At 41.5% G+C, this 16433-nt stretch overlaps 1 protein-coding gene across 8 annotated transcripts in view; it reads left to right on the top strand.

Annotated features, from left to right (window-relative positions):
* Nucleotides 1–16433, top strand: part of ATXN1 (ataxin 1) — a 419543-nt gene that overhangs the window by 99606 nt on the left and 303504 nt on the right. For 7 of the 8 annotated variants that reach the window (XM_036448065.2, XM_036448059.2, XM_036448068.2 and 4 more), the window contains one exon: nucleotides 1916–2041. The exons of the other annotated variant lie outside the window; for it this stretch is intronic. The gene's annotated coding sequence lies outside the window, so the exon portion shown is untranslated. The remainder of the gene's footprint in view (nucleotides 1–1915; nucleotides 2042–16433) is intronic. 8 annotated transcript variants of the gene reach the window in all.

Genomic DNA, 16433 nt, shown 5'->3' with positions numbered 1-16433 from the left:
TCCCAAAATGAATTTCTTTCTTTAGGGCAAAAACAAAACAGAAAAAGAGAGAGTGTGTGTTTTCAATACCATGAAAAGGTGTTGTGCTTATGATAAACTTTTCAAACCAACACCACATTCCATTCTGTTCAACAACCTTATGTCCAGTAAGAATCAATGGGCATGAGCAGTTAAACCCCTAGTCTAGTCAAGGCACAAATTAACTTGCTGTGTGACTCTAAGAGGGCCAGCAACTTTATTTGCCGAAGAATTTTGAACTAGATGGCAAAGACACTTTCTATTCTAGAATACCAAGATACAGACCTGGTAACATATAAGAGAAAGGCAACAGTTTATTTTCAGTAAAACAAGATTGATATCAGACAATAACTGGCAGTGGGCTTGCTTTAAATCCTCCTCTTCTCTCCAAATTCTGTTTTTACCAAAACTGTAAACTAAAGACAGTTTGTCATTCTTTGAACTTCCTGGCTTATGTTGATTCCTATCAATGTGTTCCTATTACACTTTTGAGTGGGAGCTGATTACATTTCACAAAAAGTGCTCAGGAAACAAATCCAATCATTAGGACCCCACCTTCGCTGAGAATTGATAGAACCGAGACAAGAAAGAAAGACTGTCCTGTCAGGCAGGCGCTCCTCCCAGTAGACTGAAAATATAACGGTCTTATTCTCCACGCACTTGTTTAAACATTAACCAAGAGCCGCGTTCTCCTCCTCCTCCAAAGTTTTAAGTGCCTCCATGCACTTAACCACAGTTATATACAACCCCCCGAAGTCCCTTTCAAACATGTTGAGTGTTCTATAAAGCGGTAGCTTCACAAGTCTTTCAAGGAACTCATTTTGCATACAGCAGTCTGGAGAGGCATAAAAGTATACCAGCTTCACCGCTAGGCTGTTTGATGGTGAGGTCTTGGTGATTGCCCAGGGACCTTTGGAGATGCGTAGAGTGTAGACGTACAATAGGAAGCAATCAGGGAGTTAGAGAACTGGGGGACAGCCAACGGACTTTCAGAACAGCCGAGAAAGAGCTCATAGAAGGCTGAAAAAGGATGCACACATCTTTTGAGGACAGCTTCCAAGAGCTCAAACGGGCTTTGTCAAAAAACAAACAGTGGGGTGGATTTGACTAAGCATCTGGAGCTAGAACAACGCCCTGTGACAAGTGAGCGTTTTTGAAACTCTCAGGCAGAAGAGAACTTTTCAGAGCGACCTTGTCACACACACACACAGTTCGAAGGCGTAGGCTCTGCCAGCTGCTCTGAGTGGGGTAAAGAGGCATGCATATTTTAACCGTTCATTTCATATTCAGTGTGTCAAGTACATGCTGCTTTCCAACTTGGGTGGAGAAGGTCTTGATCAAGATTTTTCAAGAGTCAGAATGAAAACATTAATTTCTTGTTTGCAATGGAAAATTTCTTCTCTCTTATTCTTTGTTTTGTTCAATCCCATTAGCCCTTTATTTAAAAATATTCATAGTATTTCACTCAGTCTGAGTTTAATGGGCAGAATCAGGTGGATTTTAATTTGAAACAAAACTCTCTCCACTCTCTATTCTTAACAAACTGTATTTTAGTATCTTTAATTATTTAAACATAAGGAATCCTTTATTTATTTATTTCAATTAGTAAACTTGAAATTTTGCAGGCACATTCCCACTGGTGTATATTATAATTTTCAGTACCTACCCAGAGAGTGCTTTGTTTCTTCTTTTCTGCTCTCCCCCCAACCAGAATTTTAGGGTACCAGATGTATTGATAGATCAGTTGCCCGATAGCTTCATCCTGGTAATTAATATGCTTGGTTGAGGTTATAAAATATACATCTCACAAAAGCTAGGGATTTCCCCCTGAATAGCTACTGACTGCTTCAAGTGACATTCTCATTCTGAGCTGGTGTTTTGTTTTGTCTTATTGCAGCATATTGGAGCAAAATGAGAGAGTTTATTTTGAGACCTCCAAATTAGTGCTGCTCCGGACCATGAGCAAGAGAGAAAGTGTGGACTTCAGCATGCACGAATGGTCTTGAAACACAAGTGGTTTTGGGTAAGTCATCTGAAAGCCTTGGTCTTAAATTTCATCAGTCACCATTTATTTGGTGTCCCAGGACATCTTATTCAAGTGCATGGCTATTTCTCTACAGCCCAAGCCACAGGATGTTTGCGAAAGCTTTGTTCTATTGAAGGAGAGCAATGAAATTGACTTAGTTGTGTTAGTTTCTCCCATGTGCAGAATAATAGGATCTGAGTAGAATACATTTGTCATTAGAAAAAGATCAAAAAGAGAGAGAGAGAAAGAGAGAGAGAGGGAGAGAAAGAGAGAGAGAGAGAGAAAATGTGAACAACTAAACACACACACACCCCAAACAAAATAACTACATTTTCAGATACTTCATTTTATCTGAGAGCATAGGCAGTGGTTCCCAATGTGGGGCACATGCCCATGGGGATGGGGGGCACAATTTGACTTTTAAGGGGGGCAATTTGAGAATGAGTTATTAACTGAATTTTTTTACATTTCTATGGTTCTAGGAGCATCATTTACAGTATATAAATATATATTGTGACATATTTATACATTTCAGTTCTCTTATATGTTTTGTAACTTTATTTGGTATTTTTATATCACTTCATATTAATATTTTAAAACAGTTTCTTAGTGATTTCTTCTTCAATACTTCAGCTGTCCTTTTGTTCTTTTATTTTTCTCTTTCATGGATGTCATGTTTTTGGAAGAATGTTAACACCAAGTTAATGGCCTTTTAGGCTTCCTCCACATGAATAGAAGTTCACTTTTTGAATAATAAGAATTATATGTCACAAAGGGGGCATCAGGATTTTAGAGATGCTTAGATGGGGCATGGCTGAAAAGATTGGGAAGCACTGGCATACGGTATTCATCATACAAGAGACCTCAGATTCAGTTTGATGGCAAGTTTGTGACCCTGTAATGAAGTATTGGGATGGGCAAAGATGAGAAGCATTGGGAGTTTCCAAATCCTGCTCAACAAATGTTTATTGAGCACCTTTTAACTAAACACAGTACCCTGAATGACAGTCTTATTCTGGAGTGAAATTTAAACACTCTGAACAATTTCAAACCACATACCAAAATAATGTGGACTTCCAAGAAAGATTTGGCAGCCTAGCTCATTTTATTTTTTGGAAACGGAGTCTTTAGGTGGAAGCCCAGTTCTGCCCACCTATTTTAGTGACCTCGGACAACTTACTCATCTTTTTAGAGTGAGTCACCTTATAACAGGAGGATATGCCTCCCGGGATCACCATAGTCTTATGCAAATTTAAAATTCAACAGTCCACCCTAGTGAAGTTAATTGAATAATTATATTGTTTTTAAAAATATATATTTTATTGATTTTTTTACAGAGAGGAAGAGAGAGGGATAGAGAGTTAGAAACATTGATGAGAGAGAAACATCGATCATCTGCCTCTTACACACTACACTCCCCACTGGGGGTGTATCTCGACTGGAATTGAACTTGGGACCTTTCAGTCCACAGGCCGACGCTCTATCCACTGAGCCAAACCGGTTTCGGCTGAATAATTATAGTGTTTGATTGATTTTTGATCCACAGAATTTACAGTAACGAGGGAAAAATTAAAGAAATTTCTAAAGCACATGATTTTAGTAAAATACCAGATGCTGGCTGGAATTGCTATTTGGATTTTTGCTCAACAGAATTTACAGATGACCCTAGTTCAGTGGTTGGCAAACTCATTAGTCAATAGAGCCAAATATCAACAGTACGATTGGAATTTCTTTTGAGAGCCAAATTTTTAAAAAATTAAACTATATAGGTAGGTACATTGTTATTAGCTTAATTAGGATATGTGGTATTTTGTGGAAGAGCCACACTCAAAAGACCAAAGAGCCGCATGTGGCTCTCGAGCCGCAGTTTGCCGACCACTGCCCTAGTGGGTCATCTCTGCAGAGGGGCTCTAAGATCAACCATGTGGAGGAAAGGATCAGGCATGGGGACCCCTCTGCCTCTGGCACCGATCTTGTGAGTCAGCCCTTGGGTCAAGCAGGCCTTGCACTGTCTGTGGTTAATAATTCATTCCTGGCAGCACAGTGTTAAGTGAATATCATATTTGAAAACATGTGATAGGCTCGTGTTGAATGATTGTCCTTTTTGGTTGGAATCTGTTTCCTTCTGTGTTTGCTCTCGCCATGTTATGGGTTACCTGCCAGTCCTTGAACCCCATAGACCCCCAACCTTTGTTTTATATTGATGGCTCAGATGTCACTTGTTAGCAGGTGGCTGCCTCAGAGTGGTACATTATTTGGGTTTCATAATGGCATTTTTTTTCTCTTACAAATGTTAAATTATGAAGTGCAGGATACCACATGAAGGCCACAGAATAAAATTGCAAACTGTGTTATCTGGAATGCCAGTTTTATAATTCTTCTATTGACACTGTCCTCCCTGCAGTCAACATCAGAAGCTTCTCTACCTGTTCAGCAGTGTCTTCTATCCCAGGCTAGCTTTATGTAGGCCGCAGGTGTGGCCACCGTGGCAGGCTGAAGCAGGAGGTTTGGTTAAGACTGTGGTCGGCAAACTGCGTCTCGCGAGCCACATGTGGCTCTTTGGCCCCTTGAGTGTGGCTCTTCTACAAAATACCAAGGCCTGGGCGAGTCTATTTTGAAAAAGTGGCGTTAGGAGAAGTTTAAATTTAAAACATTTGGCTTTCAAAAGAAATTTTAATCGTTGTACTGTTAATATTTGGCTCTGTTAACTAATGAGTTTGCAGACCACTGGGTTAAGATGTTTGCATGGGCTGTCCCTTCCTCTCCAAGTTCTGCCTGACCCCTAAGCCTGACGCTCCTTCACAAAGTCTTTCCTGAATGCTCACGGCTTTACTGCCCACCCTTCCTTGTGAACTCCCGTAGCAGGTAGAGCTCGCATCACAAACGAGGGTGCAGCTCTGTCTTGCTTTTCGGTGGTTGTCCTCACGCCACCTGGTTGCAGGCTGCTTGAGGGCAGGAGTCAGATCATAGTCCATGTCTCTCCCAAGTAGTCCGGCTCCCGGGCCTCCTGACAGAGTCACCTGGCTGCATGGATTGAAGCTGCAGATTCAGCAGCGCCAGGCTGGATGAGTCAGAATTGCTGGAGATGCTGAGCCCAAGAAACTCACCGCAGATCTCTCTCTCTCGCACCCTGAGGTTTCCTAACGACCGAGTCTGCTTCCTCACCCTGCTCTGTGCCTTCTCACCCGCAGCACAGGGCCCAGGTTGCAGCTCATCGGAGCTGCCCAGGAAATATCTGCTGGTTGATCTGAGCATCATCAAACCATGATGGTTACATTCACCCTTTAAAAGGCCTGGCCTTTCAGGATGTGGAGTCAGCGTATTCTCTGCACCCCTAAAAACCTCAGTTTATCTAAATGTGTAGTGTTTTCCCCAGGTCCAAGGCTCTTTTATGTCCCTTTCTCTTCAATCACTCACCCTGGCTGTCCTCAGGGATAGTGTTTCCCCCTGCCTACAGCGATACGGCAGGAAAAGCAGATCCAGGGAACTCATCTGGAGTGACAGGGTAGCAGAGGTCTGAGGATGGTGGTGCTGTGGTACCCAGGAGCCTTATCCTTGGCTCCCAAAGCCACAACTGCTGCCCTTGGCAGGTTATTTTGAATGAGATTTCCTTCAGCTGTTAGGACTCGCAGGTGGTAAGTGTTGGTGGCCAGAGACAATTCCATTGCTGAAAGAGAGAAAGCTAAGCTGCTGTGGACACACATCGAAGCGCCCACCGTGGCCGTGGCCGATTTAGGATTCGAATCGATGTTCGCAGACTGTGGGGGTGTCTCCTGGCCCCCCTCTTTCCCTCCCTCTTGGCTCCAGCAAGGGCAAGCCTGGCCTTGGATGATGCTACATAGATTTTCAGGGGGTCCTTGCTCCTGAATGCCCTTGCTGGTGGCTGCAGCCCTGGTAGAAGATAGGACAGTTAGTTCAAGTGGAAAACCAAACAGAAGAACTCAGAAGCCCAGCCAGCCTAAGGAACAAGTCGGGTAATCTGGAAATTTATTAGCTGTTTAGGTAACCACAACCCAGTGCATTCAACCTTTTCCTGCAACTTTTCTTTGGCTCTTGCCTCTTCACAGTTTTCCTCAGAGAGGTTGTGCAGACACTGAATGGGTGCGTTAAAAGGTGCCCTCATGCACAGTGACTGGAAAGCATCCTCTTCTGGGTCTGCATCGGGTTTTGACGATGGGAGGCAGCGGAAAGGTGTAATCAAGTGGATCCGGAACCGTCTTTTTCTCATGTTCTCAGCGAAGGGAAGGAAAAGCAGCAGGTTCCCAAAGCAGTGTTAAGGGCAAAAGAGGCTTTTTAACCTGTGCTTTATGGAGACCTGGCTAGCTTTTCCTCTGCACAGATTCCTCCAGTGGGCAGTGGGGAGAGGGCCGCTTTTGTGATGGAGGAGGCTGGTGCACAGTCTGTCGGCGCTGGAAGGGAGATGCACAGTTATTGATGTGTTTTTGAGCCTTTGTTGAAGGCTTTCAGGTAGAGGAGTAACGAGGGACAAAATTTAAGAAATTATAAAGCCCATGATTTTAGCAGAATACCAGATGCTGGCTGGAATTGCTGTTTGGTGGCCTTTAGCCGTGCATGGATGACTATTTCCTTAGCAGTAGCCATCCGCATTTGGCAGAGAGAAAAATTGGTTCTAAAAGAGCATCTGTCTGGTTAGAAACTACTATGTCACTTGTCCTGCTGACCATGAGACCGCCTGGAGCATTGCAGGATTTTCAAACGGTCACTTGAATCCTGGGTGCTGCTTTCTCAAGGCAGATACAAGGAATTAAAGAGCCAGGCCCATGTCTTCCCCGAAGGTCATCGTTAGAAAGCTCTTCAATGCTTTCCAGCTCTGGGGAGTCAGATACCCATCACGTACCTGAGCCTGCGTTCCATAAAGCATACCCAGCATACGCCTTCTGTGAAATGTGTTATAGCTCGCTCCTCCGGCCGATGCTATCGCGAGCTAATTGCATCAGCCCTTCAGAGGAGCCCTGTGGTTTGGTATAACTGTGAGTAAAACCACACCGGTTGAGGAAATGCAGTGCATTGTCTTATAATAGGCATCATCAAAACAGATGTTGGTTTACTTGGAAGATATCTTTCCTTGGTGACAGTTTGAGAGCTTTGAAGGGAGGTGTTTGATGTGCATCAAAATAAGTTAGAATTAAACTGCCACGTTGGCACACTGTTGGAGTGAAAACTGAAAGAAACTCGCTAGTATTTGTTCCCGAACACGTTCTCCCCTAAGGCACCATCATGCCATGACATCATTGTCAACTCTGCTCTGCAGATGACAATCCAGACTCTCTCTTTCTCTCCTGAGAGTTAAGACCATTGGCTTCCAACTCCCTCCAAATATCTTCAGTTGGATGTCACATAGGTGCCACCACCTTGAGGCCAAACCTACACTGTCCCTTTCTAGGTTCCTTGTTTAGAGAGACATGATCAACCAGTCATTGGTGCTGGACACCATCTCCTCTTCCTATGTATAATAGTTCATCCCTTGACCACATGCTGTAGTTTTACCTGTTAAATATTTCTTCTGCTCACTCTTCTTCCGCACCCTTGCCGTTGTTCTGTTTCAGGCCATTAGCATCACGTGCCTGGACTACTGTAGCCACTTCCAAAAGAAACCACTTGCTTTAAGTCCTTCCTGTGTTCTATTCATCCCCCTACGTTGAGAATTATTTTCCTAAGAAATGGGTGGTTGAATTATTGCCATTCCTGAAAAACCTTGATAGCATGTGGAAGTATGGAAAAGTGTTTCTAGTACAGTGTTAAGTATAAAACTCATACTTCAAAATTGTATATGCAGGGGGTCCCCCCAAAATGTATATTTACTTTGAATATGATAATAAAGGTTGTGTATGTTAAAATACATTTCATTTAGCAACTATCAGCTGTTAAAGTACATATGCATTTATTTTTGGTGACACCCTGTATATATGGAGGACAAAGAAACAAAGAAAATGTATGTCTGTCAACAAAGACTAGAAGTAAAGCAAAAAATGAAAATGTTCGTAATATTAGAGTGGTTAGTACTTTTTTATTTTATTTTATCAGATACTCCTTTGGTATTTTCCATAAATAATGAATGAATATGATGAAGTGAAAGGAAAAATTGAAAGGATTTTGTTAATTTCCCTTTCCTAGATGGTAAAATGTGATCTTCATTGCATGACATTCAAGCCCCTGAGGAATTATCAATTTACCATTTAAATCTCATTGCCCATCCTTCCTATTTCTCCACACAATACATTTTTCCTTTCTAAATATACTACATACTAGAAGGCCAATGCATGAAGATTCATGCAAGAATGGATCTTCCTTCCCCTGGCTGCAGGCACTGCCTTTGCTCTTTTCCGCCTTCCTACACTGCCCAGAGGCCCAGAATGGCTAGGGCAGTGCAGAATGCCTAAGTCAAAAGCATCCTGCCCTGCCCCCAGCCACTCAGCACCTGTGTATAGAAATTAACCAGCCATCTTTGTTGGGTTAATTTGCATACTCATTCCTAATTGGCTGGTGGGTGTCTCGAAGGTATGGTAAATTTGCATCTTTCTCTTTTATTAGTGTAGATTTTAATAACCATGCCTTTCTCCATGTTGATTCTTCTACCTGAAATTCTCTCTCTCTACAAGGTGACTTCCTCATTCATTAAGGTCTAATGGAAATGTCCTTTCACTCTGTGTTAGCGCTATGCATTGATATTTTTTTGTTTATGTAGATATTTCTGTGGCTGGTTCATGCAGATAGTGATTGCTTTATTTTAAACATTGTATTGCTAGTATTAAGCCAATTTCTGCACATAATAAAGCTTAATAAATATTTATGGATGAAAAAAAAAAGAAAACGAATTCAGAAATATACAAGTAATTCTTCAGGTAAGATTAAAAAATTTTTTTTTAGATAAACTCAGTGCTAATTACTGTGTTGTAAAAATTACAAAAACTAGCTATTTTTGAATAAGCAATTTTTACAAAAGTAGTTGTATTCAACATCAGGCCATTTCAACTAAACTTCAAAAGTGATTCTTTAGTATTTGTAAATTCTGTCTTCAGCTTCTTAGGCACATTTGTGAAGTTACTAGAAATTACTTTTTAAACTGTTTTGTGTCATGAAAAACCCTATCAGCCAAATCAGAAATCCAAAGAGCTGACACATCCAGAGCTGACAACATGACATGAATGTGTGAAATTTTTTTTTCTTAAGCAAATTTAAAAAGCCAAGACTGGATAACATTAAAGGATTGATGTGACTTTTTCAATTCTGAAAGGCTATTCTACTCTAGGAATATACCAGTGCTTGTTACTTTTTTTTTTTTTTTTTTTTTCATTTCTAAGAATTCTATTTAGTTAAAATAGCAAAGGAGAAAAAAAATCTTGGCTTAAATAAAATGAAAAGTCATCTCCAAAATTAAGTTGGCATCATCAAAAGATTTTTTTGAAAGGGAGGAGTAGGATGCTTTATATTGTAATATCACATGATAAGAAGCCACTAAAGAAAATCGTCATTTGCTAGGAATTCAGGATGGGATTTTATGGTGATTAATATGTGAGACATGCTATACATCTTTTTAGATAATCTTTTGACATTAAGTAAATATAATTTAATACTATATATATATATATATATATATATATATATATATACCGTACTATATTTTCCCATTAATATTTTAGTTAGAATTAGTAAGTTTAAAGAGAATTTCAACTTGAGATTTGCCAATTTTTTTTGCATGATATTTTTACCCAATTTTCAGTTTTCTTGCCTATAAAATCATGACAAAAGTTGAACCAGTGTTAGGTTAACAAGTTTACATGTACTGATTAATATTGTCTTGGGAACATTATAGACCACATCACTTTTCAGCATTTCATACTGTTGATCTTTGTTTTGCACAGTGAAGAACCTTTGCTGAATTTCTTATTTTTTTTCTGTCTTGAGCATTGCATGCATTTGAAAGCCTGACTCTTTGACTAGTTAGAAGATCCAACAAGAAATCTACCATGGCTCAGGTGAATGAGTGCAGACTCAACAGTTCATCTTTAGTTTTTCTCTGCTGCACCATCTATGGGGCTGCAAACTTTTCTGCTTACTGCTGTTCATTTACCAAGAGGTACTGGCTGTCGAATTGCTCTTTTGTGAGAGCCAGTATGCGAAAGCAACCTAAATATCTAGTGACAAAAACCCAAGAAGGTGATAGTCTATAGCAGTTTTCATTGCAGCGTCAGGCCCTTCTCGATGCAGCAGGTGCTGATCTTCAGCTGCCCTCTGCAGACCAGCTGTGTGGGTCCGTGGAGTGAGATTGCAGCTGTAGCCCAGCTAAGGTTGTCTAGCATGGGTGAGCATAAGCTGAAGTAAGCATAGGAATCTCAATTAGGAAGGCTGCAAAGGAGAAGACAACTCTTCGTGACTCTTTAAGGATATACATCCAGAATATCGATAGAATACCTTGGTGACTTCAATTTCAAAATCTAGCCCTTAGAAAATTGTTTACAGTCATGGTTGATTTTTCTAGTAGTACACAATAAAATGCTATGTAATGCTTTGGGGAAACAATATAATGCTGTGCTTAAGAGCATAGGTTCTTGAGGCAAACTTCCTGGGTTTGAATACAAATCTGCCACTTAATTGTATCTGACATTTAGTAGTTATGCAATGTTGAGCAAGTTACCTAAGCACTCTGGGTCTCAGTTCATCCATCCATGAAATGGGAAAAGTAAAATAGCCTCTCTATCAGAGTTATCAAAATTAAAAGAGTTAATGCATGCAAAGCTTTTTAAAAAAATGTCAGCTGTTATTATCATGTCACTTGCAGAGTATTCACTTAGACAGTTACTTAGTTCATAATACAATTTTCCAGCCTTGACTTTATTCTTAGTGGCTTCCTTTAAATTGAGTTTATGGTTTTTTACTCAGGGAAGGTGAAACGTGACTGAGTACAACTAGGGAAGGTGGGAATGCACAGGAGTGAGCTGTTTGGTCTAGTTAGAGCGTGGTGAGCACGTAGAGGAGGTATTTGAGCCACACTTTAACTGTGGTTAGTATCGCAAGGGCCAGAGGTGGGAGCAAGGTGTCCCAGCCGAGAGGGTGAGTAAACAAAGGTGAGGAGAAGGGAGAGGGCAGTTTGTGATTTGGGATGCTGGGGACCGGTTTGGGACAAGTGGAAATTTTGTGAGGTGGAGTAATGGGGATGGGGAGAAAAGGCAGGTCAATTTGCTAATTTTATGATAATAATTAATATGGCCCTGGCCAGATAGCTCAGTTGGTTAGAGCAGCGTTTTTCAACCGCTGTTCCTGGTGTGATGAGATGTTGCCTGGTGTGCCGTAGGTGCAGACAAGACAAGAATTTTATAATTTTTCACTATTTTGTTTACTTAATATTTCATAATAAAGTAATTATAAAATACTTTCTTTGTGTTTATTTGATTCCTATTCAAGAGAATTACTTTATATATAGTCAATATAGGCACAGAGTTAAATTTTTTAACATTTTCTAATGGTGGTGTGCCTCGTGATTTTTTTCATGAAACAAGTGTGCCTTTGCCCAAAAAAGGTTGAAAAACACTGGGTTAGAGCAAGCATGTTAAACTCAAAGACTAACATGGGCCAATAAATAAGGTTTCAGTTTATGTGGGCTGCAAAAAAAAACACAAAAGCTTCAATTTTCATATAAAAGTAGGTTTATTTCGATAGAGACATGCTGAATACAAAGGGCTGAAATAAACGAGTAATTGTTAACATAAAATAATAGAACATTTTAATAAAAATTAATATTTTTTCTTGAACATTAACTTACCAGACACTGAATAACTGCACAAATTAATAAGCATAACACAAATAAACCTATTTTTCCTGTTCTTCAAAAGTGAAATATTTCCTGTTGCGCACACCAGGTAAGTCAGTCCAAGACTAATGACATGGCAATCAGCTGCTAAAAATATTTGCTGCTAGTATTAGTGGAGAAAAATGGTGTGCTTGTACATAAGGCATATAAGGGAAATGAATGCAACACGATTATAGTAATTGTCATTAGTGAACATTGTAGTTCTTTATTAATAATTATGTATAACAGAATATTGTAAAAATTAAGAAATTTTTATAAAAACATTTCTTACATATCATTATATTGGCTTGGCCACAAAAATATTCGTTGTGGGCCACAAATTTGACATGCTTGGGTTCAGGCGTCTTCAAACTACGGCCCGCGGGCCACATGCAGCCCGCAGAGGAGTCTGATCCGGCCCGCCAGGTTTTTTGGGCAGTGAGCGCAGCCGAGGTGTTACAGTAGGAATTAGTAGTTCATATAGTCCGGCCCTCCAGCTCTCTGAGGGACCGTGATCTGGCCCCCACTTTAAAAAGTTTGAGGACGCCTGGGTTAGAGCATAGTCCCTATAAGGCAAGGTTGTTGGGGATTTGATCTTCAGTCAGGGCACATACAAGAATCAACCAGTGAATGCAAAAATAAATGGATTTGTTGTTCCCCCTCTTTCTCCCTCCGTCTCTTCCTCCATTCCCTTCTCTCTCTAAAATCAATTTAAAAAATTATTACTATGAACTGTTAATTGAGTAGCTGCCTTACACCAGATTCTGTGATTGTTGCTTTACAATGTAAAGGGGTGTCGAACTCAATCAGAGAAGGGGCCAAAATATAAAATCCAGCCTAAATCGCGGGCCGAATGGTTTACTGAACAGTCATAAACTGTCATTGTGATGGAAACGCAGCGGAGTGCAGTGATGACAGCTCGGTGTGGGCCACATTGCAAGGCCTGGCGGGACGGATTTGGCCCGCGGGCCTTGTGTTTGACACATGTGCTTTACATCATTGAGCTCAGATCACAACTCCCCATAACAGTTATAGCCCCATTTTTACAGATGAAAACAATTGAATTAACCCCATGCTAATGGCTTGAAGTTTCTTGTAGGTGATGGCTGACCATGGAAGGTTTTAGAATGGGAGACATTACGATCAGGGTGGGCAGTGCTTTCCTTACCTGCTTTGTTAGACTCCGAGTTCTCTCAATTAAAGATGTCTTTTACTCGCTGTGTTCCCCAGGAGGAGCAGCCCTGCACCTTCGGCATGGCCAAAACTCCGTAAATATAGGGAGCGTCTATTATAAAAGCTCCCTTCAACACAACTTGGAAGATACTTCGTGTACATTTTTCTTCTTAAAGAAGAAACTAATTAATGCATGGAATAATAGTCACACTAATTCCTTTGTGCCTGTACTGTTTCATCTCACCTGATCCTCACAAAAAATCTTGAGTATGGCTTTTACATTCATATTCCATGTTATTACAGTGCACACGGTTATTGGTGCTGAAGAAGACTGCACAGTGTGTGGGAGTAAAGCTAGGCTTCAAACCCTGGTCTCCCGACTCCTAGCCTGTACTCAGCCATCACCCCGTACATGCTATCAAACGATCAGACCGCTCCTGATTTCCACTCTCTAAGACGGTGATGCTTTTTCACAGGTTTAAGGCTACTTTGCTAGCTCTCTGTTGCTTTCAGATAAACTAAAGCTCCACAAGGAACTTATCTACTTTGTAGAGGATGATGGAAAGAAATTATTTTCAGCTGGTCCTCATGACCAGACTCCTCCTAAGTGAACTGCTGGCAGGTGGCCCCCCTAGTTAGCCACTTGTAGGAGCCCAGCATCCTGCGGTAGGTGGGCACGCAGAGTGAAATTGCTCTTGACAGTGAGATGGAGTTTGGGAGTGAGTACATTTCGAGAACCCTAGATGTGTAAGGTAGGTACTTTGAAACCAATTTATTATACTGAAAACACTCAGCAACAGGCAGAGTAGCTTCTGCTTACAAGTGCTGAGTGCAACTGGGAAAGACATTTAGTGAAAGGGGAAGTTTAATTCCAACTCTCAGAGGTTGTCCCCAGTGAAACTAAAAGCACATGTTATGTAAATTCAACCGAAATCTGTATTTATTAACTTGACAAATTTTGGAGTTAATCTGCTCTATGGCATTGATCCGCAGTAAGATTCTCCAAAATATCAGAGGTTTAAATTAGGACTCTTAAACACCTGGCACCTGCGCTGTTTCCAGTTTCCAAAGGCTTAGCTCCCCTGCCGTGGTACCCACTGTGCAGGAATGGCCGTGGTGCGCTCTGTTTTCCTGGAGAGCATCCACATTGGTCTCACCCCTTCCTTTATTGGCACTGCCCTCATCCACCTGGGAGAGTCGGTGAGCCAACAGTCTGTCTTGGGGACCCAGCCACCAATCCAGCACCCCACTTTGAAAATGTCCTTAACATGATTTTTCAGTGTATACAAATATCTGTCTGTCTAAAATTGTGGTAAATATATAATGTAAAAATTACTAATTTAACCATTGTTAAGTGTATAACTCATTGCATACATTCACAGTATTGTTTAACCATTTCCACTATTCATTTCCAGAGCTTTATCATTTTCCCAAACAGAAACTCTGTACCCATTAAACACCAGTACCTCATTCCTCCCTCTCCCCAGCTCTACTTTCTACCTCAGTGAGTTTGCCTTGTTTGGGTGGCACACATACCTAGAATCATACAATATTAGTCTTTTTGTGTTTGGCACGTATTTTTAACACAGTGTTTCAAGTATATGTGTTTTGAGTGTGTGTACGTGTGTGTGTGTGTGTAAAATATTTATTTTCAGTATTTTATTCTATCAATATTATCAATAAGATATAATATGCATTCGAATTAAGAAACTAGGTTCTATAAGAATATGGGTAAACAGAAGACACAGAAAATTTTCCTCAGAGTAAGTGAAGAAAGTAACGGTTGGGAAACAAAACCAGACTCCTGCCGGGTAGTTTGCCCGTCCTCCTTGGAGCCAGTGGGCCTTCTCTTTGGTTCTAGCCCCTATTTGGCCTGAGTCCTTGGCAGCATTTCTGTGAGCAGGCTTGCATTTCTGTGATGCCTCAGAAATTTTTAGGGACCATCTCTTGACTCGCTTCTGTTTGACTCCTCTTCCCATTGATCTTTTAACTCACTCATTCGGTCTCTCTGCCTGTGTCCTGCAGCGGGCGGAAACGTGATGGCTGTTGGTGAATCACAGCCCTCCATGTGCAGGGATGCCACGCACAGCAGAAGTATGCCCTTCTGCATGGAAGCAGAGGCATTGTAACTTTAACTGCAGCGTGGAATTGTCCTCGAGGCTAGCCTAATTCTCCTGTTTACATCTTCCAGAGCCACAGTTGAAATAGTGAGTTGGTGCATGGGAGTGAATGTGTTCTTTTCAGATTTATATCCTAGCAGTTGCCAGGCTGGTTCAGGTTGCACTTCATGAACACCCCAGAGATCAGGAGCCTAAGAAAGCAGGCCCAGGAGGGTCTCATCTCCTCCTGAAAGTTAATGGGACAGTAATGACTTTCTGCTGTGCTAAGGCCGAGAGTTGGCTCAAATCCCAGAAACTTGTGATTCTCAGATCTTCTCTCGCAGTACACCCTTTTCTTCCGGCAAAGGCTGCATGGACTGATTTAAAGTTGAGGTGCTTAGAGGGCTTATGTAAAGAAGATGTACTGGGGTGCTCTTCCCGCCTTGGATTTCTGGCAGACCAAGCAGAACATTGTTGTAAGTGGCCCTTTCTCCAGCTTCAGCTGAACCCAAATAGCTCATTGACTTCAGGGGCATGGTGCTAGGCCATTCAGCCCATCTCCACCTCATCCCCTTTCATTATAACCACCGAGTGTAATAGCACCTTGACACTGATCTGAGGTACTCTCTTAGGAAACTGAGATGGTTTTCACAGGCTGGGCATCGCTGTCTAATAAATTACTGTGAACAACAGGTTTTCCTGACGAGGTAGTCAAGACACATACTGGAATAGCCCCTCTAAATAGATCGTGGAAAACATTTGAACTCAGCAAAACAGTGTACCACCATATTTATGATATACGAGAGGCCCGATGCATGAAATTCACGCAAGGGTAGGCCTTCCTTCTCGCTGCTGCTGGCACTGGCTTCCCTTGCAGAGGAAGGCTCCCCCACCTGCTGCAGCCCGCTGATTGGTGGCCTGGGCCTCCCTCTGCAGGGTGATCATGAGGCGATGTCCAGGCTCTGACCAATCGCATCGCACCCACCTTGGCTGGCCTGGCACCAGTGGGTGTCATAGCATGGTCGTCCTGTTCAGCTGTTTGGTCGATTTGCATATTATGCTTTTATTATGTAGGATATGTTTGGCATTAAGGAGGGCTGTAAGGAAATATGCACCTCCCTCAAGTTTTTGACTAGTAAGTCAAATGACTAATAAATATCATGACAAATAGTTTATTCCTTTAAAAAAAAAAAGGGAGTCTCTGCCCTCGAGGTGCATGCCTACATGTGAATGTCATAGACCAGGCACCCTGGTTTCCAAGCTGGTGACATGTCAGCTTCCAAGCCTCTGACCCGTACAGGCCCCTTCT

The sequence above is a fragment of the Pipistrellus kuhlii genome, unplaced genomic scaffold, assembly GCF_014108245.1.
Source record: "Pipistrellus kuhlii isolate mPipKuh1 unplaced genomic scaffold, mPipKuh1.p scaffold_m20_p_2, whole genome shotgun sequence".
Lineage (NCBI taxonomy): Eukaryota > Metazoa > Chordata > Mammalia > Chiroptera > Vespertilionidae > Pipistrellus > Pipistrellus kuhlii.
This window is presented reverse-complemented; position numbering and strand designations above follow the sequence as displayed.